The 23,773-nt window shown below is 44.5% G+C and overlaps 1 pseudogene across 1 annotated transcript in view; it reads left to right on the forward strand.

The window, feature by feature from the left end:
- Nucleotides 1-708: 708 nt before the first annotated feature.
- The window catches only part of LOC307178433 (ATP-binding cassette sub-family C member 12-like), a 154,783-nt pseudogene continuing 131,718 nt past the window's right edge, over nt 709-23,773 (forward strand). The window contains exons 1-7 of the transcript in view: nt 709-808; nt 2,133-2,251; nt 4,603-4,765; nt 8,900-9,017; nt 11,062-11,320; nt 16,652-16,800; nt 19,611-19,718. The product of the transcript in view is annotated as an ATP-binding cassette sub-family C member 12-like (transcript). The remainder of the gene's footprint in view (nt 809-2,132; nt 2,252-4,602; nt 4,766-8,899; nt 9,018-11,061; nt 11,321-16,651; nt 16,801-19,610; nt 19,719-23,773) is intronic.

Raw genomic sequence — 23,773 nt, forward strand, 5'->3', positions numbered from 1 at the left:
TTTCTCTTTCTATTCCTTCAGAAATATTACTAATTACCACCCCGCTCCTGGGAGTGAATCAGATATTCACAAAGGCAAAATGAAAAGCAAATTAATATATTTTTTAGTTATTTAAAATTCCTAAATTGTGCCCAGATCCACTCCCTTGAGTCTGTGAAAACCAAGTCAGAGAATGGCAAAATCACATTTCTTTCATTTATTTATTCATCCATTCACCACTTATTTATTGAGCGCATGCTCTCCTCCTAGGAAATCCCTAGGCCCCAGAGATTTAATAGTGAGCAAAGTAGACATGTCTCTGCCCTCGTGAGGATCTCTGTTTAGTGCAGGAAATGAACTCTAAAAAATCAGTGATTCACCTAAATGGACAATTACAAACTGGGATAAAAGAAGAAGCATGGTTTTAGGAGCAGGCCTTGAATATATTAAAGATTGACCTGGCCCAAGGATGTGGGTTGGGAATGGGTGGTTTGAGGTTTCCCTAGGTGATCTTGGGCTGAGACCCAAGTAGATGTTTAAAGAGAGGGACCCAAGCCCATTCCGAGCCGAAGGAAGAGCAGGTGCTGTGACAACAGCCCCCAGCATACTCGCTGCTGCGTGATAGCCCCCCTCTCCTGGCTGCTTAGGGCTCTATCTAATCTGCTCCTACCCGTTGCCTTTTCAGATTCTCTGATTCTGGGAAACAAAGAATTGACAGGACACCTGAAAATGACCAGAAGGAAGATATACTGGGTCCCCAGGTCTTCTGGTGACCTTGTGAATCTCGGCTTGGATATAGATGATGACATGGTTTCAGGACTTAAGCTATGTAAGTAGATCTCCTTTGCATCAAAACACCAGGAAACTGAGTTGACAGGATATTCTCAATGGTCATAAACTAGGTCAAAGAATTTTGTCCTATATATATTCAACTTTGATTTTTTTTTTTAATGGAACTCAGGCTTCCACAATTAGATGAATCATAATCCTTGGTCATGATACACATTCATGGCTCATACATCTGTCTGCCACTATCCCTCTCTATCTCTCTGTCTGTCTCTCTATCACACACCTATTTATCTATGTATTTACCTATAATAATATAATAAGTACCAATAAACTCATCACCAACTCACCAGCTCCTACCCTAACAATCACATCCAGCTACTGGTCTTCCACCCATCCCATTTCCCAACTCTCCCTGCCTGAAGTAACCACTATTCTGAATCTCTTCCCATAGATCCCTTGCTGTGCAAGAGAGTGTTATTTATTCTATATGAAGTCCTAGAAATGATATATCTTTTTCATTTTAGTTGTTTCCCACTTTGTGAAAAGGGTAACATGTAATGTCTTCAGATTAACTTTTTTACTTCTTGATTACTTTTTAGTAGTTTACCCTCAGAGGGCGACTTGGTCTTGCATTCTGTGGATGACTAAAAATAGCGCCCTTTCTTCTTGTCTACAGTGTTTATCGACAGATAAAAGCCCAGGGAGGTGGAGTGACACCCCCTCAGAGTCACCCAGCCGATGTGGAGCAGAGCCAGAGCTGGGACCTGGTTGTTCTAACTCTCAGCCCATTGCTTATTCCCTGCCTGGTAACCTTTCTTTTATTTATTTTTATTGAGATATAATTGGCATAAAACATCATATTAGTTTCAGAGGTACAACGTAATGATTTGCTGTTTGTATATATTATGAAAGGGTCACCACAGTATCCATCACCACACATAGTTCAAATATTTTTTTTCTTGTGAGGAATTTTAAGATCTACTCTCTTAGCAGCTTTCAAATGTGCAATGCTGTGTTATTAACTATAGTCACCATGCTGTGCATCACATCCCCATGACTTATAACTGGATGTTTGTACTTTTGACCACCTTCACCCATTTTGCCTATCCTCCCCGCCCCACCCCCCAGCTCTGGCACCCAGCAATCAGGCTTTTTGTTTCGCTGTTGGTTGGGTAGATGTTTTTTTATTCTACATATAAGTGAGATCATACAGTATTTGTCTTTCTCTATCTGACTCTGGCAGCCGTTCTCTAGAAGGCTGGATGTGGAAAGATCCACCCTCCTTGGGTGGCTGGTCCCTCACTCCCTCAGGACAGTATTTGTGAAGTCTGAAACTGATGGCCTTTTGTTTTATCTTTCCCAAGAAAACTTTCTCTCTTGAAGACAGCCCCTGGAGCCAGCAGGTGAGGGAGCCTGAGGCACCAGAGATGGGGAAGTACGATGCTGCCTGGAGAACCATGATTCCTTTCCGTCCGAAGCCAAAGTGAGTCCTGAAGGGGGGCTGAGGGTTGGTACCCTCCAGGGCAGTGGTCCTCAGAGCCTCACACCTGGACCCCTCCCAAAGGCTACATAATCATGTCCCAACACCGTCCTGTCACCCACCACAGCCAGACACCTCCTGAGAAGCCTGAGGCACATCAGGGAAGCACAGCCAGCACCTTCATTCATTCATTCAGTCAACAAGGATTCATTGAGCACCTACACATGCCAGGCACTGTGCCAGATGGTGGGGTGATAACAGTGAGCGAGACAGACAGGATCCTTGCCCGTCACCAACCTCATGTTGGGAAGAATGACAGTAAGCTTGTAGGCTCGAAGATAAACATGTGATTACAGCTGCTTGAGGAAGGTGCTGTGAAGAAATATGGGGCGTGAGGGACAAGGGAACAGCGACAATGTGATGGGTTCCAAGTGATACTGAAGCTGAGACCTGGAGGATGAACAAGAATTTACTAGGCAAGAGTGAGGGAAGGATGACCTGGGCAGAGGGAACAGCACGTGCAAAGGCCCAGCCTTGCGGTGGAAGGAACACAGTGATGTATGTGTCCAGGAACTGAGAAGGAGGTCAGTGTCTCTAGAGAGTCCTGTGTGATAGTGGGTGTGGCACGAGATGGAGCTGCAGGCAGAGGGCAGGCACTGGGAGACCATGTGTACCCCACAGGCCACATTAAGTACATTTGTCTTCATTCTGAGAGAAATGGGCAGCCATTGAAAGGGCCGTTTAAGGGTAACATGCCCTATGATGTTACCCTTAAACTTGAGTTTAAGAAATTCATGGAGCCTTCTCTAACAAACCATAGTTTAAAGTAACCATCACCAAATGACTTTCTGATTTATACACCCATGGTTTCAGGACCCCCCACAGATTCACGCACACGTTCATTTATGCATCATATATCGACAGGACCATGATACTTCTAGTCTGATTCCTCAGCGTTTCATCACCAGGAGCCTGTTTCATATTTACAGATCCCTCTTCCCTCCCACATTTTAGCTGTCAAACAAACTGCACTGGTATTCCTATTTTTTAAATCTGAGCTTCTATCAATACTACCTAGGTTGTTACCCACCGAATGCATCTTATCTCCACCAGCACGAAGAACCTGGGCAGCCTTATCTTGGAGTGACAGTGTTTCTGCTGGGCCTTTGGAATATCGGCGCCAGCTCATCAGTTCTGGCCCTATTCTTGTGATCACAGATGGCCCCATACATCTGCTGCAATGTCTCATCTTCCCATCAGTCCTTCTCTCTCCAGCATCTCTGGCAAAGGCATGGCCAGCATTGCCCAGAATGTACAACCATGGCTACTGACGGGCTGGGAGGATGTAAAAGGCCAGAACATGGAGAAAAGAGGCCATAGCCAAAAACAAAGAACATCCCACGAGTTTCGCATTTTTGGCTTCATGTCTTTCTCCCCAAATGTTTTTTAAAATATTGAATTTTCTTCATATTAAATTATTTAGCATTAAAGGCAATTTTGAAAAAAGAAGTAGAAATTGGCACTTCGCTGGTGGTCCAGCGGTTAAGACTCCACACTTCCAATGCAGGGGGTTTGGGTTGGATCCCTGCTCAGGGAACTAGATCCCACATGCCACAAGGTGCAGCCAAAAAAAAAAAAAAAAAGTAGAAATTGCGCACGATCTCAACACCCTAATCCAATCATTATTTCTGTATTTGTGAATCATTCCCAGAGATTATGACCTTATCATTCTTATTTACTTTTCTTCATTTTTATTGTTTTTGTGGAAGTTATATAAGTAAAACAGAAAACTTAAAACAATGAGAATCTCTTTTCCTGTTTCTTTGCCAATTCTAATCCCTACTTCAAACACTATTAATGATTTGATTTAAATTGTCATACAATTTGACATATATTGTATGTAAAATAGATATATATATATTGTTTTGTCTGCCTTCCCTTATTTTTTCCTTTTTTATATAAGTAAAAACATACTAAATAAATGTCTTCATCTGCAAGTGGCTTTTTTTTCTTGCTTAATATTCTTAGAGCTCTTTCCATGTTCTACATGTAGATCATCTCTATTTTTAGGCCCTTCTGCATTGTTTTCTACGCTACGGTACAAGATGTACCATACTGGTTTTCTTTCTTTTTAAATCATTCCTCTATCGATGGGTGTTTTGTTGTTTCTAGTTTTTAACTATCACAAATAATAGTCATGAAAAAAAATCCTTTTTTGTATATCCAAATGACCACACTGTGGTTTTTACATAGTTACCACTCATCCCTTCCAAATCTTGCCCTTGACTTAATTGTCTACCTCTGGCGCCTACATCCTAGTGTGACCAGACCATTGCCTGTGACTTCTCTGCCAGGTTTCCTGCGCCCAAGCCCCTGGATGATGCTGGCCTGTTCTCTTACCTAACGCTGTCATGGCTCAGCCCAGTCATGATCCAAGGTTTACGGAAACGCTTAGATGAGAACACCAGCTGTCAGTACATGATGACAGTACATGGCCTCAGCTCAAAATGCCCAAAGGTAAAGTCATGTTGGCCAAGCCAGTGGGGTTGGTTAAAGACATGTCTTGGTGGATGGTGACCAGAGTTGCTTAAACGTGTGTGTTTAGGGGTGGTCCATCCCCAGACAGCCAAAATATATCAGTTCTTCCTTTGTAGCATGAGGCCGCACTCTAGTCTGGAGGTTCTTAATCTGGAGTTAAGAAATAATTTACATATTTTATATGTATGGGCTAGAGCTCTTTTTTTGGAACAAGAATTCACATCTTTTATCAGGTTTGCCTGGGGGCCCAGGACTCTGAGAAGTTAGAAATTACTGCTTCTTGTCCCTTTTGCCTTTTTTTTGTGGATCAAGTATTTAATTGTGTCACTGATGATTAAATTTTGGTGAGTGGCCTAGGTTCTTAATCCTTGAGCCACCACTAACTAGTTGTGGGATTAAATTTCCTGTACCACCCACCTTACAAGGTGATAGGAAGGTCATATGGGGGAAAATGAGTGATTTGAAATGTCCTGTACTCCTGTTACTACCTCTAGCTGCTTATGAGATACCCCAGGTGTAGATGGCATTTTCCAAATGTGTTCCAGGAAATGGTGGTCCCCTCAGAGCCTCCCTGAAAAGAGCATTCAGTGGTCAGGGAGCTTGTGAACTGTTGCATGCTGTCTCCAGGTCTCAGAGATTTATAAAGAAAATCAGTGTAGTGAAGACACTGAGAATACAGAAACTGGTTAAACTTTGACCCATTGCTTCTCAGACTTACTCGGGGAAAAAAAAAAGAAAAGTTTCCAGGGAGCACCTTTTGGATAATGTCAGATACTGGTCGGAATCTCACCTTTTACCAGCTATGATGTCAGATGAGTTACTTACCCTCTCAGGGTCCTGTGTTTTTATATATAAAATAGTAAATTATAAAAAATTAAACTCATGGTCCTTCATAGGATTGTTGTAAGAATCAAGAGGTAATAGATTCAGTGTAAAGCACGTAGGAAAATGCCAGATGCATAACAGGCAATCAGTTAAATGTTAGCTTGCTTGTTCTTCCCTAACCATTGTGAGGACAAGATCTCCTGATTTTTTTTTTTTTTTTTTGCGGTACGCGGGCCTGTCACTGTTGTGGCCTCTCCCGTTGCGGAGCACAGGCTCCCGACGCGCAGGTTCAGTGGCCATGGCTCACAGGCCCAGCCGCTCCGTGGCATGTGGGATCTTCCCAGACCGGGGCACGAACCCGCATCCCCTGCATTGGCAGGCGGACTCTCAACCACTGCGCCACCAGGGAAGCCCAAGATCTCCTGATCTACTTTCCTTCACTTCCTGTTCACTGATGCTGCCTTTTGAATTCTATAACTCACAAGGCCTGACTGCCAACACTTTTGCAATCACTCCATTTTTTGGATGTTTCTTTGGAAAGGTAATTATCCATGCATTCATACCTTTAGAGGGGTTTCTTTCTATATGCTCTCCATTTAACAGGTGGTGTTCTGGGGTGTGTCTTCCCTAATCCTTCAAAAGGGCTTTGGATTCTATAAGGACATGCTGACAAACTGTCACCATCATCACTGCCACCGCTCTCGGCAGCATCACCATTAGCACCACCATCACCTTCATCCTTAGGACCCTCATGATTCTTCACATTTTTATTGTTCTACAATTACAGAGCATTTCCCCATCCATTGTCTTCTTTGACCATCACAATAGGGTTATGAAATAAGCAGGGCAGATATTATTTTCCCCAACTTACAAGTGAAGAACCAGGATGAAGAGAAATGAAATGATGTTCCCTGAATCACATAGCTAATGAATGGAGGAGGTGAAATTTGAAACCAAGTCTCTTGAATCTAAGTCTAATAATCATGGCCAGAAATTGATAGAGTTGCTAGGAGAGCTGTGGGCAGGCTACAGAAAACTTGGATTTGTTTAGTCAAAGTATCAATAGAAACAACTCTAGAGCTTGTTGTCTCTGTGGATTGTGTTATGTGTGGGGTTAGGGCTGGAATGAGGAGATGTGGCTCCACGGTCTGTCCTGAGTAATATCATCTACAAGCAATAGAAGCCTCCAACACAGACAGGTGTCCGGGGGGACATTTTTGCTTTGTTGAGCTAGGGCCCAGGCTGTTCAAGTTATCTGGTCCACATAGGTGGACATGGGATGGTGTAGTTTTCATTACTCAGGAAGAAAGAAGAGGTCTGGAGTTTTGATTGCAGGTGAAAGAAAGTAGGACAGAAAGATTTTCATGGTATTGGTTCCCTTCTGGTTTTAGGCTAGGCACGAGTATGCATGGCTGGAGGGTAAAGAGTAGAAAGGGCTAGAACTGCTTGCCATGAGAGACTTGGTGAGATTCTGGGCAGAGAATGAGACCCAGATGCTGACAGAGCTGTTTGAGAACATGCAAAAACAGTGCTGCTACCAGGCCCTGGCAGCAAAGGGTGGCCAAACAAGGGAGGCTGTTCTGTCCACCGTGCTCTCGCAGTCTAAGGAGTAGCACCTTCCGGGAGCATCTGGAGTCCCTTGGCGTAGTCCTTGATGTTCTCATCATGGGCAGTGGTGACCGCTTTCCAGACAGTGGAACCGGACATAGGGGCGCAGGAGCCAGGAAGTCCAAGGGCCGATGCCAGCACAGTGCCTGCAGCTGACAGATTGCAGTGCAGATGCATGGGAGGCATCCAAGGGCCAGATTAAGACGCTGGAAGCCTTGAATATCACAATGACTATTGTCCAGTCCCCTGTTCCTGCCTCAAATATAATTCAAAATAAAAAAGAAGTGTAAGAAAGTCAACATAATTTTAATTTTTTTCACGGTAAGCTCTTTGATGCTTTTCTGGAAAAAAATGAAATGTTTTGAAACCCAAATGAAATGTTTTTGGTGTTTCTGTTTGGCGGGTGTAGCAAAAACCTCCCAGGCATCATTAGCTTGGGATGTCAAAATAAGGATACACTTTTGGTTGGATGATCCAACACTGGGGCACCCTTTTGGGGACTTTGAAATAAATGAGGGCACTTTTTGGAGGTCAGACTTCTGGGTTTTATGAATCTTAATTTGCATATAAAATGGAAGAGTGACATTATTCAAAGCCTTAGGCGGTTTCCTCAACCTACTGTATTTCAGGGTAACAAAATAGTTGATGAGGGAAAGTTACTTTTTACAGAAGAAATTTGAGCTACTAAATAGAAAAGGAATGACAGAATTAGACAAATCACCATTTTGCCAGTGTTGTTGGAAGTGGATGTAGGCAACGATCATCAGTGATGGGGAACTGGGCAATGAATGAATCAGGCTGACACACCTTAACTCACTGATCAAGCTTAACATAACTAAAAGTGGGACAGCAGACGTTGTACGTCTTCTGATGTGATGCAAAAGGACATACACTACATCACCTGTTAAGTATTTTTGCCAGCTGACTTGAATTCTGAATTTTATTAAGCCTCTAGATCTAACTAGCAGTTTAATAGGAAATACAGGGAATAGAAATTTATGTTAGACAGACCCACAGGGATGCAATCAGTCAAATCCAGAATGTGGAAAACTCTACAGGATAAATAACTCAGTTTCTTTGACAAGTAAATGGCAGAAAATGCAGAGGAAGGGTAACTGTTACAGATTAAAGTGAGATGCAAGAGGCCTATCAGATTTGTCTTTTAACTGCAATGAGTGGACCCTATTTGGATCTTGATTTAGGCAAACCAACTGTAAGAACATATTTTTGAAATAATTAGAGAAAGTTGGATTAAATGCCATTAAGGAATTATTCTTACTATGTTATTAATATATAACTATTAATTAATAGTTACTAATAATGAATAGTTATTAATTCATAACTATTGTTATTATGGTTACTATGAGGTTTTTTAAGGCTTTATCTGGAAGAGATACACACTGAAGCATTTATAGATGAAATGATATCTCTTGGATTTGCTTAAAATATTCTAGCAAAAAAAGAAAACAGTGGAGGGGAGGAGAGATGAAATAAAAATGTCAAATGTTGATAATTCTTAAAGCTGGGGAATGCATATCTGGGGAGATACCCTATACTGTTCTCTCTATTTGTGTTATGTTTGATTATTTCTGTGACCAAGACCCTAGACTAGCAAGAACTAGGACAATTGGGTGACACATACAAAGAGATTTCATTTGCCTCAATTTTCCTCTTTTCAAGGCTTCGTCTCCTTTGGGAAGAAGAGGTCTCAAGGCATGGAATTGACAAAGCTTCAATGCTTCGAGTGATGCTGAGATTCCAGGACTGCTGCTTCTTTGCCGCGAGTGTTCTGGGGCCAGTAAGTGGCAGGCTTGGGGAGGTTTCGGGACTCCAGGCCTTGGAGGTTAGCATGTTGAAATCCATGCCAAGAATTGGGGATGCCTTTGTCTCTCAGCTGCTGCTCAGAAAATGAAGACTTTCTGGGGACAGTGGAGCTAGTAGTAGTTAGAAGTGTGAATTCTGCAGCCACTGCTTGGGTTCTAACCTTAGTTCTGCCACTTAATTTCTGGGTGACTTTGGGCAATTTGCTTACCTCCTCTGTGCCTTGGTTTCCTCGTGAACCCCATGACACTCTCAGCCGTAGTCCTCATAGAAACCCTCACATGTGAAATGGAGAGCCCGAAATTACCTGCCTCATAGGATGACATTAAATGAGTTAAGCATATAAAACACTTAGAACTCGGCCCGGCTCAGTATACACGAGCTGCTTTGAGAAATGGCTGAGCAGCTCTGGGCATGTAGGTCTCCTCCATGTACCATGGTTGGGATGAATGGGCTCACTATTTCTTATCAGCTCCTCAGCCCAAGATTCTCACTGCAGACAGTGAGTCTGGCTGTCCCAGCTGGGGTCACGTGCTCACCTGTTGGCCAACAGTGGAGCATTTTGATTGACAATCCAGCCTAGACTGCGTGCATTGGGGCAGGCGAGAGTCTCCCCAGAAGAAAACTGAGGCGCTGTTATCAGCTCAGGGAAGGATGGAGGTAAGTTAGGAGGAAGCAACAGCTGACACAGAGATAAGTGACTTGGGTGACAGTTAGTGTGCTGCATATTCTCCATTTGTCCCTCCAGATCCACTCTCCACCTTTCTCTGCAACGCCCTCTGCACCTTTATGGATCACATCAATGGGGTCCCCCTGCTTCTGGCTTCTGGTTGGATTGGACCAGTGGGAGATTCTAACGGGAGGCTGGAGGGAAGGAGAAAGTGAGGGCAAGATATTTATTGCTCTGACTGCCTCCCTTCCTGTCACTGGACGTTGGCGACCAGATCCGAAAATGAGGGGGCCTTTCTGTATGACCTTCTCCTTTTGGGTTTCAGTAACCTCACCCTGTCTCCTCTCCTTAGTTCCCTGCTGTTGCTAGCGCCAGGGTGCTTCTCCATCCCTGTTGAATTTCCTCAGTTCTGCCCACACCTTTGTAAATAGTCTTGTTATTAACTCCTGAACTACCCCATTTGTTTTTGTCCTTTGTTTCCTGTCGGGACTGATGCTGAAACTGCCTCCGTGCACCAGTGCCAAATTGAATCTCGGAGACAGAATTTTGGGAGAAGTAGAAAAGAAGAGCTTTATTGCTTTGCCAGGCAAAGGGGGACACAGTGGGCTAATGCCCTCAAAACTGGGTGTCCCTTTTGGGGGGGATTTGGTGAGGAGTTTTATAGCAATGGTTCAAGGGCGAGGTTGCTGACAAGGATCAGGGTTTGTGCAGGGCCTGCATTCCTTTAATCTGGCCTCAGGCGGTATCCTGATGAGCTCCTGTGGTTCTCAAGGTTGTCAAACGGTGACCTTCTCTCTGGAATGAAGAATGCTTCATCAAGTAGTTAACATCTTCCATTTATTGGGGGTTTTAGTTCTGCAGAAGAGCTCAAAGATATTGTTGTGTGTATCCCTTGAGGCAGAACAAGGACCGTGCCCCAAGGCTGCACTATTGTTTCTTGGCTGTTCCTCCCTTGTCTCCACATCCCCTCCCTTCCCTGATTAGCAACTGTTTGAACTCGCCCTTTGGAACTCAGGGAAGGTCATGGAGGCTGAAGCCTATTTCCTACAAACAAGAAACGGGGGACACAGAAAGGCTTCTGTGTCCAGGAGTCCCACAGGATCCTGCTTGGTTTTAGGACCAGCTATGAGGTGGTGGAGCTGGGATTCTGATCTGTGTCAGTTGAACTCCTAAGCCTCCTCTGACTGGACTGCAACCTTCTGGAGTGCAGGATTAGGACTGAGTTAGTTGTGACGGTTCAATAAGCCCCCTCCCTTGACTTGAGGACCTCACACATGGTGCATATTGGGTTGGTGTTGCCTGAAAGCAGGCTTGGGAAGTCTGAATGATCCAAACTCCTTTTTCCCTTCAGATGCTGGTTATACCAAAGATCCTGGAATATACTGAAGAATGGTTGGGGAACATTCCCTATGGAGTAGGGCTTTGCTTTCCCCTTTTTCTCACCGAGTGTCTGAAGTCTCTGAGCATGTGCTTATGCTGGGTCATCAACCAGCACACTGGCAACAGGTTTCGTACAGCTGTCTTCCCCTTTGCCTTTGAGAAGCTGATACAATTGAAGTCTTTAACACACATCACCATGGGAGAGGTAAGTGATGAGGCTGCATGTGGAGGTGAGTTGGTAATTTCCTCCTTCTCCTGGAGACATCACTTTCCTGGAGGCCAAGGGAGGGAGAAGAGGGAGTTAGGAGAGAAGGAAGAAAGAGAAAGGAAATCATTCCCAGGGTGAATGTTGATAACCATCAACAATTGCCTCTGGGGTCGTAAGAGCAGTTCAACAACAACCCAGGGGGATGCCAGTTGTATTCAGAACCTTAGAGAGGATTTATCCATCCATTCAACAAATAGTTCCTGAGGCCTACTCTGGGCCAGGCCCTGTTCTAGGCCCTGGGGATACAGCAGTGAACCAAAAGGCACAAATCCTGAGTAGAGGCACAACATAAAGCATATCCCCTCAAGACAACCTGGGGAAGAAGGTATGGGAGGACTTGGTAGCTCAGGGAAATCTAGGGAAAAGCGAGCAGAGATAAACCCTCTCAGTATTAATTTTCTTATCTGCAGAGGAGGAATACTTACAGGCCTGGTTATTGTTATTGTCTGGGGCTCCCTTACAGCATAACACAGACAAACAATGGCAGAGATTGAAGAAAGATATGACCAACTGTGGCCCAGACTCATGGGGGGGATATTGGAATTTTCTATATTTAATTTTACTTTCCCTATTTTTCTTCTGCTTACCAATTTCCTTGAAGAGCATGGATTACTTTTATATTGAAACACACATTTTAATTTTTGGAAAACTCAGGACTGCTTTGGCTCTTTACCCTCAAGCCAAACTCCTTTGTGATCTGGCATCAGCAACTTTGCAGCCTCATCTCCTTCTGTGTCCCCTCCTCTAGTCCTAGGTTGGCTTCCACCCTCCCAGCCTGGTGGGGCTAAACCTACAGTCCCTAGATAGACCAGACATGTCCATCCCCTGGCAGCTTTGCTCACATCACTGCCCCTGCCCTTTTAAAGTTCTGTTCATCCTTCAAGGCCCAGCTGAGACGTCCTCTCCTTCATGATAGTGTCTCTAGATCCCACCCTCTGCCCCCACTCCCCACCAAGCACAAATCTGGCTGTTCCACTCAAATGAGCCCCCTTCAAAGACACGAACCATTTCAGATTCACTACTCTATCCCTGGAAAAGCCCAGAATCCAAATTACACAGGACAATGTCCAAAATAATGTCTGCTGTATTAACCATTGCCACCAAGTAGATGATTTTTCTAATTCAAATGCTTACAAATGTAAGATATTTATTGTTATCATCATTATTGTTATTCTTCACCATTTTATTAGTTCTGTGATCTTAGGCAACTTGTTCAGCCGCTCTGGAGCTGTGGGATAATAATAGGGCCAGTCTTATAGAATTGTTGTCTCATAGGATAAAATGAGTTAGTATTTACATGTAAAGTATGTGGAAGGGAGCCGGTGATTCATGTGTTAAATGGTATCATTAATTTCTGTTAGGGCTTAAGCAGGAGGCTGTCCTCCTGCACTTGACTGGAGTTAAAGGACTCACAGCAGCCCTTCTCCCTGTTCATCTCAGCAGAGTCATACAGAAACTGCTAACTTCCTCTGAGCCATTGTCCCAGGGGCTTTACTTAGCTCAGTTGGTCCTCTGACGACCCTCTTATGCGGTAGTTTCCTTTATTGTTCGCATTGTCACAGAGGTGGAAACTGAGGCCAGGAAAGGGTATGAAACTTGTACAAGTCACATGATTGGTAAGCAGCAGAGCCTGGCTGCAAATTCCAGGCTCTGAACCAGTGCCCTCACTTGCCTCGCTGAGGAGACTTTCTGCACCGAGGCCAACCCTGGCTCCTTTTCTGTTTGCCTCTGTTCTAGGTCCCTACTGTATGTGAGGCCCAATTTCCCCAAACATCTTCACAGAAGCAGAAAACAACATGACCCATTTGGAACTGGAGATGGAAGTAGTTGCTCATATGAGGATTTCTAGAGAGCTGCCCCCATAAATTTTTTTTTTTTTTGCAGTACGCGCGCCTCTCACTGCTGTGGCCTCTCCCATTGCGGAGCACAGGCTCCAGACGCGCAGGCTCAGCGGCCATGGCTCACAGGCCCAACTGCTCCGCGGCATGTGGGATCTTCCCAGACTAGGGCACGAACCCGCATCCCCTGCATCGGCAGGCGGACTCTCAACCACTAAGCCACCAGGGAAGCCCTCCCATAAATTTTATATTAAAATTAATTTTGAAAACACCTGAATACATTCTTCTTGGAAAAAAAATAAAATAGTATAGATGACCCCCTACACCTCATCACCCCCCTTACGCCTGGAGGTGACTACCATCACCTTCCAAACTTTTTAAAGTACATTTAGGTACACATGCAAGTTACCCATAGAAAACATATTGTATTTGTGTGCGTGTTTTTCCATAAATGATACTGCATTTTACATAGTGTTCTGCAACCTGGTTTTACCAATAGAAAATGTAGAATATAGATTTTGGGGTGAGATTTTTACATCAATATTATCCAATACTTCTTGGACGCTTTAACCTTTCCCCAACAATGGACATTTAGGGTGTTTCTGGGTTTGCTGCGATAAGCAGTGCTGCAATGAACATCCTTGTATATGTGCTTCCTCCAGCACAGGAGAATGTTTCTCAACAGAGAAATGAAACTGGCAGGTCATGGGGTTTGTGCAATCATTAATTTTAAAAGATACTGTTAAATTGCCCTCCAGAGTGTCTCTACCAAGTTATGTCCCTCAACACTAACAGTTTTTTTTTTTATTTTGCCATACGCGGGCCTCTCACTGTGGTGGCCTCTCCCGTTGCGGAGCACAGGCTCCGGACGCGCAGGCTCAGCGGCCATGGCTCACGGGCCCAGCCGCTCCGCGGCATGTGGGATCTTTCTGGACCTGGGCACAAACCCGTGTCCCCTGCATCAGCAGGTGGACTCTCAACCACTGCGCCACTGGGGAAGCCCCAGGTGTACATTTTAATTAACTTAATGCATGTGAGAACTTCACTGGTCACGCGGGTGTGCTGGTCGCTGACCTCAGATGCACGATTCTGTATCTTCACAACCTTTCTGGCCAGGAATATCTGCAGTCGGGATGCAGCAAGAGCATCTTTTATAAGGGCAGGAAAGTGTGGCCTGGCATTAGTGTGGCAACTAAGAGTACTTCCAAAGGTAAACTCCAGTTGTGGACTGAATACCTGGGTCTAATCCTGCACTGTTTGAACCCATTGTGACTCTCAGTTCCGGGTCTCTACTGAAGGGTTCCAATGGAAGCCTCTCCACGCCATCATGCCTTGGGCACCTGCCTCACACATCCTGGGGTGGGGGGTGGGAGGCGTTCTCTTCTGGGTCCCAAGCTAAGCCATGACTAACTAAACAGAAATACGACTCCTCTGCCTCTGGGAGCCCTAAACTCTCTACCAATTACAATCACCTTTTTTCAAAAAAATTTTATTGAAGTACAGTTGACTTACAATGCTGTGTTAATTTCTCTGCACAGCAAAGTGACTCAGTTATAGATATATATGTATATTCTTTTTCATATTCTTTTCCATTATGGTTTGTCATAGGATATTGAATATATAGTTCTCTGTGCTGTACAGGAGGACTACAATCACCTTTTGATCAGAATACCTGAGCTAAGGGAGGAAAACACTCCATTTCAATAATTCAGAGCACACAAATCCAAGAGTCACTTCCTGTTTTGCCCAACTTTATTTCAGCTGAATCGTGGGCAGCAAATTTGCTTCCTTTCCCCCATTATACTGTGGCAATGTTAAATGTTATCTGTTTTATTATATCAGCACATTCTGGGTAGAAAAGAAGGAACCAAAATCTTACACAGAGGATGGCTACTGAGGAAAGTCTGTGAAGCAGATAACCATCACAGAAACCTACGAGGTAGACCTCACCTCGTAGTGATTCACCTCCATTTATGAGGCCAGCACTGTGGCCAGAGAACCATTTGAGGTAGGAATTGAAGCTGAATTTCACCTGCAGTGGAATGAGCAGTCAACAAGAGTCAACATTCCCACTGAGAAGTACCCTGGATTCCAGAGCCCTAGGAGTTCCAGGGAATGTCCAACATCAAATGGGTGGCAAAGGAAGACATTACCTCCAGTGGTAAACTCAGGACAGAGCAAAGCACGACAATGAGCGCTGTGGGTCCAAGAGTGAGGCAGGAGGTGATGCTGCAGGCTATCAGCTGTAAGCAGGTGAGCAAGGCCAGGGGCCCATAGTACACCCCTTCAAACAGGCAGTGTATGTCGCTGGTGAAGAAGCTGATGGCCTATAAGACAATAAGCCCATGGACACAGGTGTCACCTCTCCAGGCACCCAGAAGAGGCTACATGTGCATGTGGCAGGTGGGCTCGCCATGCCTTCTCCAGGCAGGAAGGCTTGAGGCAGGGTGGGAGAGTAGAGACAGACACACCAGGTTCACAGCTCTCCTGTTACTAGCTGTGTGACCCTGGACAAGTTACTTTGCCACTCTGAGCCTCAGCTTCTCCACCTGTAAAGCTGGAATGATTATACCTGCTTTATATGGTTGGTGTGACAATGTCAATAAATATCTGCACACATAGACTGTGCCCAATAAAAGTTATATTTTTCTATACTACTGCTACTACTACTAACAGCCACATTCCAGAGAGCAGCTTATAGTCTTCTATTCTAGTCTAGTCTATTCCATTCATTCTACTACTTCTAATACTACTAACTGCATTTCTTGGCAGGAGCTGAGGCTTTTTCTCCTCCTCCTTTCTCTTTTTTGCTATAGACTCTTTGGCCCACTCGCTACCTCCCCAACATATACTGCCTAGTTCGGTGTATAAAAGCTGACATTCCAAGTCACAAAAGTTTTGAGGAATCGATTCATTAATGTCTTTTGGAATTACCAACCTGAATCCCTAAGAAGTGATGTCCTTTTAACCTTAACCTGATGTCCTCCAGTTCCCAGGATGTACCCCAGGCTGAGCCTTTAAAAACTGTTAGTGTTGGGCTTCCCTGGTGGTGCAGTGGTTGAGAGTCTGCCTGCTGATGCAGGGGACACGGGTTCGTGCCCCAGTCCGGGAGGATCCCACATGCCGCAGAGTGGCTGGGCCCGTGAGCCATGGCCGCTGAGCCTGCGCGTCAGGAGCCTGTGCTCCGCAACGGGAGAGGCCACAACAGTGAGAGGCCCGCGTACCACAAAAAAAAAAAAACAACAAAAAACAGTCTTAAAAAAAAATCTTAAAAAAATAAATGTACACCTGGGAGAAACAATTTTAAAAAATCATTAAAGGTACAGAAACTCTGGCTTTCTGCTCAGAGCCTGGGAATGTCATGGCAGGCCAAGCCTCTCACCTTCTGGGGATTTCTTTCATGTTCCGGGGCTTGCTCTATGCTCTTGGGAGAATGTTCTTGTGATGAATTCCAGATCTCAGAAGAAAGGAAATGGAGCTCTTGGAGAAGTGTGGGTTTATCCTGAGCCTGACCACTATCACCTTGTTCACAGCCTCCTCCATGGCCTCAGTAGTGACGTTCCTCGTCCACACAGGCTTACAGCTGAAACTCACAGCTTCAGTAGTGAGTGTTTGGGGTACTTTGTTTCCTCCCCCATATTGACAGGGAGGTTTCTCATGTGTCCTTTTCTAGTCTAGGCCGCTGAAAGGTCTGAAGATTTTGCAAATGAATAATACAAATTGATCTTGATCTTCCAGACTTTTAGGGTCTCGAGCTTTCTTCCTTCTCAGTCCATCTGAGGAACTGATATCCCTTGCATAGCAGCTGTGGGGCAGGGGAAACAGTCATCTGGGGGTGCAGGGGAGGTGAAATTTGTGGTTAACATGAGGACGACGCTGAGATTGAAAATCCTAAAGTGGGGAGTTCCTCTGATCCCAAAATAGGGAAATGAAAATGCATTTTAAATACAAAAGTCTAGCTTCTTCTGTCTTTTCTTTTGTGGTCTGACCCTGGCCTTGGGAAGCAGCAGCTGCCTTTCAAGGTTAGGAATCCAATTCTTTGAGAATAGGACAGAGTGCTGCTCTTAGAGAGGTTGGAAGCCAGCCAGGGAGGCCAGGAGACCACAACTGAAGTAAGGGGGGGAGCATTTGAGAGTCTGCCACCAAGGGCTCCTCTGCACTCCAGACGGCATTCACCTCTGCTAGGCCCCGGCACACACCAGGGAAACACCCCGGCGAGTTGGTGGGTGGACGGCAGGCTGTGTAAGGGAACTCAGTGGAACTTTAGGGTCACACTGCACTCACACCATGCCAGGCTAGACCAAAGCGTTCCTGCTCCATTGGAACTGAGATTAAGCTGGACCCAGAAGTGGGTGGAGATGGGCCATGAACGGCATGAATTGGAAGGTCCCCAGGGTACCTCCAGGAGGTCACATTCTGGGATCCTGAGAGCCGAAGGTGGTTTGCCGTAGTCAGAGGAGGTCTCCTGAGAGGGTGAGGCATGGATTAGGCTTGATGCTTAGGAAGATTTTTTTTTATTTTTCTTTTAAAATTTTTACTGGAATGTAGTTGATTTACAATGTTGTGTTAGTTTCTGGTGTACAGCAAAGTGACTCAGATATAGATATAGATATCCATTTTTTTTCAGGTTCTTTTCCCATATAGGTTATTACAGAATATTGAGTAGAGTTCCCTGTGCTATACAGTTGGTCCTTGTTAGTTATCTGTTTTATACATAGCAGGGTGTATATGTTAATCCCAATCTCCTAATTTATCATTTCCCCCCTTGTTTCCCCTTTGGGGACCATAAGTTTGATTTCAAGATTGGTGAGTCTCTTTCTGCTTTGTAAATAAGTTCATTTGTATCATTTTTTATTAGATTCCACATATAAGTGATATCATATATTTGTCTTTCTCTGTCTGACTTACTTCACTTAGTATGATAATATCCATGTTCCTGCAAATGGCATTACTTCATTCTTTTTTATGACTGAGTAATATTCCATTGTATATATGTGCCATATCTCTTTATCCATTCATCTGTCGATGGACATTTAGGTTGCTTCCATGAACACTGGGGTGCATGTATCTTTTCGAATTATGATTTTCTCTGGATATATGCCCAGGAGTGGGATTGCTGGATCATATCATCGTTCTATATTTAGTTTTCTAAGGAGCCTCCATACTGTTCTCCATCATGGTTGTACCAATTTACATTCCCACCAACAGTGTAGGAGGGTTACCTTTTCTCCACATCCTCTCCAGCATTTATTGTTTGTAGATTTTTTGATGACGGCCATTCTGACTGGTGATACCTCACTGTAGTTTTGATTTGCATTTCTCTAATAGTTAGTGATGCTGAGCATTTTTCATGTGCTTTTTGTCCATCTGTATGTCTTCTTTGGAGAAATGTCTATTTAGATCTTCTGCCCATTTTTTGTTTGGGTTATTTGGTTTTTTGATATTGAGCTGCATGAGCTGTTTGTATATTTTGGAGATTAATCCCTTGTCAGCTGATTTGTTTGCAAATATTTTCTCCCATTCTGTGGGTTGTCTTTTCGTCTTGTTTATGGTTTCCATTGCTATGCAAAAGCTTTGAAGTTTCATTAGGTCCCATTTGTTTATTTTTGTTTTTATTTTCATTACTGTAGGAGGTGGATCAAAAAAGATAATGCTGGGATTTATGTCAAAGAGTGTTCTGCCTAAGTTTTCCTCTAAGAGTTCGATAGTGTCTGGCCTTACATTTAGGTCTTTAATCCATTTTGAGTTTATTTTTGTGTATGGTGTTAGAGTGTTCTAATTACGTATAGCTGTCCAATTTTCCCAGCACCACTTATTGAAAACTGTCTTTTCTCCATTGTATATTCTTGCCTCCTTTTTTATAGATTAGCTGACCGTAGGTGTGTGGGTTTATCTTTGGACTTTCTATCCTGTTCCATTGATCTACATTTCTGTTTTTTGCGTGGGGAGATTTTAAATATTAGAAAAGAAAAGAGCATCTAAGGCAAATAAGAATAGATACGATTTTAACAACAATAAGAGTACAAAGCTACGTCTCCAGTAGACAAAGCTCTCTCACATGTAACTTTTCAGGGCTTCCCAACTATTCCTGTACCACCTTTAGGATTTGGGGCATTATGCCAATGGGGACACGGAGCTTGTGGTGAGGGTGACCTGTCCGAGTTACCGAATTACCCAGTAGCTAAGCTACAAGAGCGACCAGGCCTTCACTCAGCGACTTTACGATGACTGCTCTTTCCCCCCCTTTTCCCAGTCTCCCCGAAATACCAGCTTGGCATCCGCCATATGAAGGACCTGCTTGTTGGAAGCTGCAGGGTCTGGCTCTGTGGCTTGAGGCTCAGGGATGGGGTCTCAGGGGGTGGGGGGAGCAGGATGGGGCTGCGACACTCACTGCTTCCTCTCCGCCTCTTCCAGGCCTTCACCACCGTGGCCACTCTGAATCCGATGCGGCTGTCAGTGGTCTTACTACCCTTCACAGTCAAAGGCCTCGCAATGTCCAGGTCGGCCTCAGAGAGGTTCAAGGTGAGCTGTCAGAGGCCTGGCCACACAGCCCTTCGCTCCGCATGCTCACTTGCCTTCATCCCTACGATAGACCTCCTGAATGTGACCCCAGGCCAAGGCAGAATTCAGCCTGGCTGGAGAGGGACCCTCTAACTCAGTGACCTACTGTGCCCAGGCTGGTTGGGCTTGGGAAGACAGAGGAGTCAGGCTGGCTCCCAGGCCCCAAGGACATCTTAGGACAGTGGATCCAAACCACATCTCAGACCCGTGACCTGCAGACCCTGTCTAGATGTGTGTAGAGTTATGCTGATGGTTTTGCTTTTAAAAAATTTTATCTGTTGCTGGCATTTAAAAAGTTGGAAATTGTCTGTTAAAAACTCAGATTTCTGGATTCTCTTGAATAATCAGGCGATCTGGCAACAGTGGACCCGTGTTCTCCTGTGGCCACGGCAGCTGGAGATAGCTGCCCCGCGTTTAGTCAGGGCACTCAGGTGGGGTTGCTACAGCCTCCACCACCCCCTATCTCACCGCCAGGCCTGGGTCTGTCTTACCATCCATCCTCTTTTTTTTAATGATTTTTAAAAAAATTTTTTTAAAGTTTTTAAAATTTTTAATTTTTTAATTTTTTTTTTAGTTCATTCATCCTCTTAGCAATTGCTTCCTTCACTTCTTTATGCTTCTGGTCTTGCTCCTACAGGCATCGGAGTTAAAAAACTCTAATCTAAACTGATTTCTAAAAGCATTTTGTAGTCATCTCACTTAAATGTGTGCAGTCCCTAATCTATATCATTCATCACTCATTCATTTATTTAAAAAAAAAAAAATTAGGGGAGAGTTCCCTGGTGGTCTAGTGGTTAGGATTCCAGGCTTTCACTGCAGTGGCCTGGGTTCAGTCCCTGGTCAGGGAATTGAGATCCCACAAGTTGCACAAAGTGGCCAAAAAAAAAAAAAAAAAAAATTTAGTGTACACCTACCACCTGCCAGGCACTGAGAACACCACAGTGAGACTAATCAGTAGGGTTCCTGCTCTCAGAGGGTTACAATCTGGTATCAGAAACAGGCAATGCACAAGTGAATTAACAGTCAAAGAAGATAACATCAGCTCACATGAAGGGCTGTGATGCTGATAAAGCAGAGTGTGGGGGGAGGGCTGGGGCCACAGTAGATAGGCTGGTCAGGGAAGGCCTGTCTGCCAAGGCGACTTTTGAGCTGAGTGATGATGACAAGGCAGAGGGAACAGCATGTGCAAAAGCCCTGAGGCTGGAATGAACTTGGCTTGTCTGAGTAACACTGGAGAGTCCTATACTTGCCAACAGCCTCGGGAGCTCCCCTAACCTCTCCGCCGTGGCCACTCGGGCCCCTGCTGCCTCCGCCTCCCTACTGGTGCCCTAGTTCTCCCACCCTCTCCTTCTGTGCCCGTGTCCACCTGCAGGGGTGGGCACAGATGAGGAGGCTACAGCCTGGGCTCAGAAGGGCAGGTAGGCATGTTGGCCGCAGGAATGACCAGGGAGACAGCTGGAGCGTGGGAAAGGGTGGGATAGGTGTACTTACAGTAGAGAGGAAGGGGAGGGGTCAGGGCAATGATCTTGGACCCTGAGCTGCACTTCCTCAAAGCCTCAGGGGGCCGGGGCTGTGTAGGACTGTCACTCTGGACGGGTACTGACCCTACAAGTCCCCTCACTTCAGGACATCTTTAACTCTTCCTGTTTTAGTCACCTAAGTTTTCTGTCTGACCCATAGGCATTTGTCTCTGAGGTCCCCGGGCTGGAAGGGGGAGGAGTGATCTCTAAGGCCAGATGGCTTTTTTTTTTTAAATAAATTTATTTATTTATTTATTTATTTTTGGCTGCGTTGGGTCTTCGTGCTGTGCGCAGGCTTTCTCTAGTTGCGGCGAGCAGGGGCTACTCTTCATTGCGGTGTGCGGGCCTCTCATTGCGGTGGTTTCCCTTGTTGCAGAGCACGGGCTATAGGTGCGCAGGCTTCGGTAGTGGTGGCATGTGGGCTCAGTAGTTGTGGCTCGCGGGCTCTAGAGCTCAGGTTCAGTAGTTGTGGTGCACGAGCTTAGTTGCTCCGCGGCATGTGGAATCTTCCCGGAGCAGGGCTCGAACCCGTGTCCCTAGCATTGGCAGGCGGATTCTTAACCACTGCGCCACCAGGGAAGCCCCAGATGCCTTTTTTCTCCTCTGTGCCCCCCTGGGCTGTACCGAGGAGCCAGCTTGGAGGGCAGGGTGCAGGGAGAAGGAAGCTGTGAGCCCTCAGGGCGGCCGCCTCCTTGCAGGTGGCCGCAGGTAGGAGGTGAGCTGGCTGCTGGCTGCTGCTGAGGCTGCACCCTGGGGCTCCAGACAAGGCCCCTGGGCCGGCACTCCAGATCACCTTTTCCTTTGCACTGGTTATTAAAAAAAAAAAAAAAAAGTGAAAAATCACTGAATGGCATCAATAAAGTTATAGATTGAGAATTTGCTTAGACTATTTGGGGGTCAAGGACACCCTGTTTTTGTTCCCCATAACCCAGATTATCAGTGTTGATTCATGTCCAGACGTTTGCTTGTCACACTGACACGTTAAGTCAGCATGATCTTTGTGTTTTTTTAAAACAAGGGAATGAAAACCACAAATTCTGGGACAGTGGTTACACAAGGGGAGGGCTTGGAAAGCGAGGAGGACTTTGTCCACACCAAGTGGGCAGATAAGATGGGGAAGGACCCCATCGATCGGTAAGAGTCATGGCTCTTGGGTTCAGTGGTGGGCTCACAGATATTCATTATGTTAGTAAAAATAGCTAAAGAAGTAAGTGCCCTACTAGCTAAACGAAATAAAGTGGGACATGCAATTCCCACTGATAACTCTATGCCTTGACTCAAATGTTATTGTTAATTCAGTTCAATATACCTGAGGTCCAATTAAAAAAATAAACAGACCACCTCTTTTTTCTTTTTTAAAATTGTATTTTATGTTAGAGTATAGTTGATTTACAATGTTGTATTAGTTTCAGGTGTACAGCAAAGTGATTTATATATATATATATATATATATACACATTCTTTTTCAAATTATTTTCCTATATAGGTTATTACAGAATATTGATTAGAATTCCCTGTGCTATACAGTAGGTCCTTAATGGTTATCTATTTTATATATAGTAGTATGTATTTGCCAATCCCAAACTCCTAATTTATCCTCCCCCGCCCACCTTTCCCCTTTGGTGACCATAAGTTTGTTTTCAACGTCTGTGAGTCTGTTTCTGTTTCCTAGATAAGTTCATTTACATCATTTTTTAAATTAGATTCCACATATGAGTGATATCATATGATATTTGTCTTTCTCTGTCTGACTAACTTCACTTAGTATGATAATCTCTAGGTCCATCCATGTTGCTGCAAATGGCATTATTTCATTCTTTTTTTATGGCTGAGTATCATTTTTCTTTTGAAAATACCTTTTGGTTGCATTTTTGTAAGATGCTGTATTGTAAAATACATTGTAAAATACATTGTAATACATTGTAAAAATTCAGACAAGGCCAAAAGATACAGAGAATAAAAATTGTTCAGCATTTACTACCTACAGATAAAACCAATTGTCCAAAATGTCTGTAAGTGTCTTTCTAGATCTCTTTCTGAGCATATCTCCAGGTGGAGACATGTGAATATAATTTGATCAGTGAGATCATACTTCCCACCCACCTTTTTCTGGTGCTAGAATTCATGCAGCTCAACTTTTGTGTTTTACAGACAGGGAGATGAGATGCAGAGAGAAGTGATCTGCCAATGGCCACATTTTGAAATATAGGACCCCAAATAGCATCTCTCACAGAATGGTGCATGGACAGACCTTTTTACTTTTAATACTTATAAAAGAAATTTAATGAGAAAAACTGCCCATCAATATTGCGATTCAACAGCCGTTATCACTTAAGATGAGACTAATGTAATTTATGCCACTAGATGATGTAAAATACTCGTAGTGCGGGAAGATTACAAACATGAAAGAGTGGCCTGGTAGTCTGAGATCTGAAAAACCTTGATGTAGGATTTTCGCCAGCAAATCTAACCTCTTCTAATTGATGGTGGTTCTTC

The sequence above is a fragment of the Stenella coeruleoalba genome, assembly GCF_951394435.1.
Source record: "Stenella coeruleoalba genome assembly, chromosome: 20".
Taxonomy (NCBI): domain Eukaryota; kingdom Metazoa; phylum Chordata; class Mammalia; order Artiodactyla; family Delphinidae; genus Stenella; species Stenella coeruleoalba.